This window comes from Mus pahari, chromosome 9 (genome assembly GCF_900095145.1).
Source record: "Mus pahari chromosome 9, PAHARI_EIJ_v1.1, whole genome shotgun sequence".
Lineage (NCBI taxonomy): Eukaryota > Metazoa > Chordata > Mammalia > Rodentia > Muridae > Mus > Mus pahari.
The window spans coordinates 22,760,891-22,767,146 of NC_034598.1; the positions used below are offsets into that span (position 1 = coordinate 22,760,891).

The following is a 6,256-nucleotide window of genomic DNA, read 5'->3' on the forward strand; positions in this document are numbered from 1 at the left end:
GGGGGGTATAGGGAACTTTCGAGATAGCATTTGAAATGTAAATAAAGAAAATAATAATAATAATTTTAAAAAGGAAAAAATAGTTGTTGCATTTTCAAAAAAAAAAAAAAAAGAATCCTTCCTCTTGTCTTCTTTCACATGCAGCTTGAATAAAAAACATCCTTTCACCTGTATTTGTTTCACCAAAATGTTTTCTTCATGTGTTTGCTCCAGGAAAACATCATCCAACCCTCAAGTTTCCAAAGAACCCTCAAGTTTCCACTTCAATTCAGTTCTTAAAACTTACCGCAACAGTATATTTAGGTATTCTCGCCATTAAAAAGGGCACATGAAGCAAAACTATGCAAATTAACTCAAGTCAACCTTTCCACACTATACATACATATATATATATATATATATATATATATATATATATATATATGTGTGTGTGTGTGTGTGTGTGTGTGTGTGTGTGTGTGTGTGTGTATTTCAAGACACCCCAATGTACAACATAAATGTGTTATTTTATTCACAAATGGTCAGAAGAAAAACTTAAGTTCTGCATTAAAAACTGGATTACTTTCTTTCAGATGAAGAGCTTTGATTCTTAAGAATTCCCAGATGCTGTTTGTGAAGCAAGATGCTCTGTTATTCCATAAAATAATTTCACCTAGGAGACGCACAGCAGGATAGCAGCTCTTTGGAAACAACACCCCATTTTCTCAGTAAAACAAAGTTCATCTGATTAATAGGAAGCAAAGGAAAGAATCGGGGCCCAAACTCAAAGAATTTATTTTTAAAAAGGCGGTCCCATGACAGCTGAATGAGTGCCTCCACACAGTTTATCTGAAGCCAGCAGGCTCTTCCAGCCCTGACCACCCCTTTCTGTTAGAATTCTTAGTTTTGGATGTGGGATCAATTGCTTCATGCTGTTTTTCCTCAGCGAGCTATAGGTTCACCGCAGCTGCAAAAATGTTCTGAACTCTGAGCACGGCCCTCATAGGCAAAGTCAGGATGTGATCCTTCAAGCGCCAACGGGGAGGCTCTGTAGGAGTCTACTCAGGAATTTTAGGAAAGTATTGAGCGACTGGGGTAAAGCGTGTCCTTTTATTGCTGTTTCTGAATCAAATCCAGAAAGGGATTAAAATCCACTACCCGAAGGGGCCTTCAATATATTGTTTATCTAATCCAGGAATCTTTCTGCTAGACTAGATACATATTACTAACTATTGCACAATCATAACAATGTCAGAAGTTTGGAACAAGTCACCTAGGGAGCACTCCACGTTCCTGCCAAACCTGGTACAGAGTTTCGAGGCTTCGAAGACAAAGTAAGTAGTACTGAGTACCATGATAGACAAGAATCGACGCCAGGTTTCTCCTGATGGATTGCGTTTGCTCCCTGTCATCTCCAAAAGGTTGGAGATTAACATTGGTGGGTTTATGATGCAGCGTGGGAAGAATTATTCTATCACAGAAGTCTGAAAAGAACAAACATGAATGTTTTCATTTTAACCCTTTAAATTTCTTCAAGCGGTTCACCGCGGTTTCCCAAACTACAAGAACCAAGATCATTCATGTGGAAAGCAATCTCACATCCTGAACATGGCTTTTAAAAAAAAAAGGCTCAAATCTGCTACATGTATAATTATCATGCTATAAGGCAAGTAATCTAACTTCACCCAAAAATGTCTCTTTTGGCCTCTGCCCCTCTTTTAATCTACTAAGCCAGTGGTTCTCAATCTGTGAGACACAAGATTGTTGGCAAGTCTCATGGTATGGTGGTGGGTCACCGCAACATAAGGAGCTAATTGTATTAAAGGGTGGCAACATGAGGAAGGTTGAAAGCCATGTTAAGATATCATGGGATGCAGTGTACAATAAAATTCTGTACACAGAGGGACATCCCTGCAGGGATAGATTTATCTCCTAGATTCATCTCTCCATCTATTTCTTTTCTTTCTTTCTTTTTTTTTTTTTTTTGTTTTGGTTTGGTTTGGTTTGGTTTTTTTTCGAGACAGGGTTTCTCTGTGTAGCCCTGGCTGTCCTGGCACTCACTCTGTAGACCAGGATGGCCTCGAACTCAGAAATCCGCCTGCCTCTGCCTCCCAAGTGCTGGAATTAAAGGTGTGTGCCACCACTGCCCGGCCATCTATTTCTTTTCTAATGAATCGTTTTTTATCACTTTTAAAGTTTTGTGCAGGTGGGTATATGTGCTCATGCATGCATGTGTCTGCAGAGACTAAAGCTATCAAGTCCCCTCGGGCTAGAATAATAGATGGTGGTAAGCTGCCTGATATGTGTGCTGGAAACACAATTCAGGTCCTCTGGATGAAGAACAAGCACTGTTGACTGTTTTTGCATCTCATCTGCCCCTTGATTTCTTTTTTTAGTATTCATGTCCATCCTAACCTATAGTTCAACCTAACTATAGTTTTTATCATTGTGTGGAGCTGTGGTGCTTGAGAAAGACTAATACATGCAACTTTGGTCTTCTCTTTTTCAAAGGAATAAAAAGCAGGCTGGAAGTGGAAGTAGAGAAAGGATGTGGGACCATCAGCATGTGCCCCTCGACATCCAGATCAGCGAGCTGCTCGATTGGCTGGTGGACAGAAGACACTGTAACCTAAAGTGGCAAAGCCTGAGGCTGACCATCCACGAAAAGATCAACACCACCATCCAGGACATGCCAGAGTCAGGAGATTGCCCAGCTGTTCTCTGGATCCTACATTCATTACTTCCATTGCCTGAGAATAGAGGACCTTCTTAAAGGCACCGAGGCTTCCACCAAAAATATTTTTGGCTAGTACTTTTCACAGCGGATGAAGGATTCGCAGGAGATCATAAGCCTGTAAAAGAAGGACAACATGTATTTAGTGGAACTCTAGCCTACTATTTCAGAATGTCAACTATGAGATCCCCTCGCTGAAGAAGCAGATTGCCAAGTGCCGGCAACTGCAGCAAGATTACAGGAGGAGAAGGAGAAGGGCCAGGCGGGGGCCGCTGAGATGTGGGAGCAGTTCTACCACTCCTGCAAACAGTACGGCATCACGGGAGACAGTGTCCGAAGAGAGCGTCTGGCCCTGGTGAAGGACCTGCTAAGTCAGCTGGCTGAGATTGGAGCAGGAGCTCAGTCCCTGGGGAAAGCCATTGACCTGTACCAGGCCTGTGTTGAGTTTGTGTGTGACAGCCCCACAGAGCAGGTGCTGTCAATGTTGCGGTAGGTGCAGAAGAAGGGAATCTCTTCTCTGGTGTGTGAACGGAGGACTGGGACAGAGCCCTCTGTGGTGGAGCGGCCACAACTGGTGGAACCTCCTGAGCTGGTGCAAGAGGATGAGATCCAACTGGAGCGACTTTGGGTGGAAGCTGTTTCCGACTCTGGCATCTCCGGTGAGAGCCCTGGAATAGACTGGGGTATCTATCTCCCTGGAGTCTGAGTCCAAGGATGCTGGGGCTGACAGGATAGACTAGGGGGACGATGCAGCTGCTTCGGAGATCACCATGCTGGAGACAGGAACCGAAGCTCCAGAGGGCGTTACTCGGGACTCAGACGCCCTGACTCTTCTTGAATACCCCGAGACTCTGAATCAGTTCATCGATGAGCTCATTGAGCGTGAGAACTTCTTGTCTCATAGAGCAGTAGAGATGAGCGAGGAGGCCGACATCCCATCCGTGAGCCAGTTCCAGCTGGCTCCTGCCATCTTTCAGGGCCAGACCAAAGAGAAGATGCTCAGCCTGGTGTCCACACTGCAGCAACTGATCGGCCAGCTCACCATTCTCCGCATGCAGCTCCTGTTTTTGATTCTGACCTCTTCAAGATATGTGAACCGAGTGACAGAGTTCCTTTCCTCCAGCAGAAGCCGAAGCAGTCACAGCTGTTGGCTTTGAAGAAGGAACTCATGGTGGAGAAGCAGCAGGAGACGCTTCAGGAGCAGGCAGCTCTGGAGCCCAAGCCGGACCTGCTGCCCTGGAGAAGACCAGAGAGCTGCAGAAGCTGATTGAAGCTGACATCTCCAAGCAGTACAACGGTGGTCCTGTGAACCTGATGGGAACCTCTCTGTGATGCGCACCTTCTGTGTCCTCCACCCTCCTTCCCAGCTACCAGGTGGAGGTGGGGCAACCCAGGCTGATCCTACTGGGCCTCACCAACAAGAAGCCAGGCAGATCTGGGGTCAGAGCCATGAGGAAGGGTCACACCGTGTTCTCTGTAAGAAGTTGTCTTGAGTGGCTCTGTGGCCCGCCAGCCTTAAGGCACAGTTGCTTCTTCTAGTTATCAAGTGAGGCTTAATAAGAAAGGAAATGAATCCCTTCCAAAAAAAGAATAAAAAGCATTTCAAATTTCTCATAATTTGTTTTGAAAAGTGCACATGGCAGTGAGGCAGTGTTTACCTGGACATTGAAGTCAACCTTGGGAAGCAGCAGAACAACAATACAGGAGAATCTGAGCTCCTGAGGGAGTCAACAGTGTCTCTCAAGTTTGTCACATTGATCATATACATTGAGCCACTATGTCCTGGGGTCTCTATATCTTCCCAATAGCCCAAGTAAACAAGCAAATGTTCTAATTAGAGCTTTCTCTACCTCATTCCTACTAAAACATTATTTCTGCTCAGTTTTGTCTATGTGTGTAACCAACGGCAATTTGGTAGTTCCACGTTGCTTCTCTTTTGAACCACCAGGATTAAGCAACTTTTCACTAACCAAAGTGTCTTATTTTAGCTGTTTGAAACTGTTTTTCATCATTGCACTTAAATATCAGTATTGTGAATATTATCTGTGGTCTTGCATTGAATTTCAGTCTTTTTATTTGTTCAGTCTTTTTCGCTGTTACCCACAGAATACTCACAGAGACATCTGCATGTGTCTAGAGGATTATTTGACTGATAGTTGTCAGATTTCCAGATATTATAATGACCTTCTCAAGCTCTTCCATTGGGATTATAACTTATATACAAGACCCACAGAAGCAGTGTTACTATAGGTGTTAGCCCCATGCTTTGTAGTACTAACATACACACATTTCTATCATTGGTGTACATTTCTTTGATCAATGTTCTATAGTCTGTATTTATTACAAGCAAAATAGTTATTCTCCTCTTTTGGGCTTTAAAATCATCATCATCACTTTTTATTAAATAATTGAAAATTTAAAGAGGAAGAAGAAGACAAAGGTTGTGTAGGAAATGCCGAAACACAGTTATTAAAAGAATTAGGTTCTGATGCTCTGCAGCAGTGGACTGACCATATTTTACAGTTGTGTGCTGGATATTTTTTGAAGATCTAAATAAGGGGAGCTCAAAAGCACCTGACATAAAGACATAATAAACAAAGAGAAGTGTTAATTATCTTAATTTGTCCAGCATATATTGTTTACCATGTGTCGGGATATCACATTGAATTCATGCACTGGTTAGTTTTCTGTAAAGTTGACACAAACTAGAGTCATTTGGTAAGAGAAAATATTAATTGAGAAAATACCTCTATAAGATAGACTGTAAGCAGGTCTGTTGTACAATTTCTTGATTAATGATTATTTGATATGGGAGGCCCAGCTCACTACGGATGGTTTCACTCCTAAATAGTTTATTCTATATGGTACCAGAGTAAGCAATGAGGAACAAGCTAATAAGCAACACTTAACTGTGGCCTCTGCTTTAGTTTCTGCCTTTAGTTTCTCCAGGTTCCTGCCTTGAGTACCTGCTCAAAAGAGAAATAAATCCTCCAAGTTGCTTATGATCATGATATTTCTCACATGTCTTTATCCTAATTAACACAGAAATTGGAACCAGTAGTGGGGTATCAATAGAACAAGCCTGACAATGTTCTAGAAGGATTTGAAGGATTTTGGAACTTTGGCCTAGAAGGGCCATTGGAATGTTTAGAGCTTGATGAGCTCTTGTGGGATCTTGAAAGATAATGCTTACAGCACTGCAGAAGATAGAGGCATGGCTTCTGAACTTTCAGGGGAACATTTGAGAATCCCTTAAAGAGCCCATCAGGGCCAACTGTGATATTAAGAATCTGTAGTGTCTGGCCAGCTGATGCTGAGGAACCAACTCTAATTAGGAATAGACTAGAAAAGCAAAAGTAAAACCTTTGCTTTTCTGGGAAGAGTGATGCTGGTTAGCTAGAGCTAAGAAGTGAGCAGTGGAGTCGGGCATGGTGGCACACGCCTTTCATCTGAGTTCGAGGCCAGCCTGGTCTACAAAGTGAGTTCCAGGACAGCCAGGGCTATACAGAGAAACCCTGTCTCGAAAAAACCAAAAAAAAAAAA

At 42.9% G+C, this 6,256-nt stretch overlaps 1 pseudogene; it reads left to right on the plus strand.

The window, feature by feature from the left end:
* The first annotated feature begins 2,527 nt into the window (after window positions 1–2,527).
* On the plus strand, window positions 2,528–4,045 carry LOC110327097 (annotated as a pseudogene).
* Window positions 4,046–6,256: the final 2,211 nt, after the last annotated feature.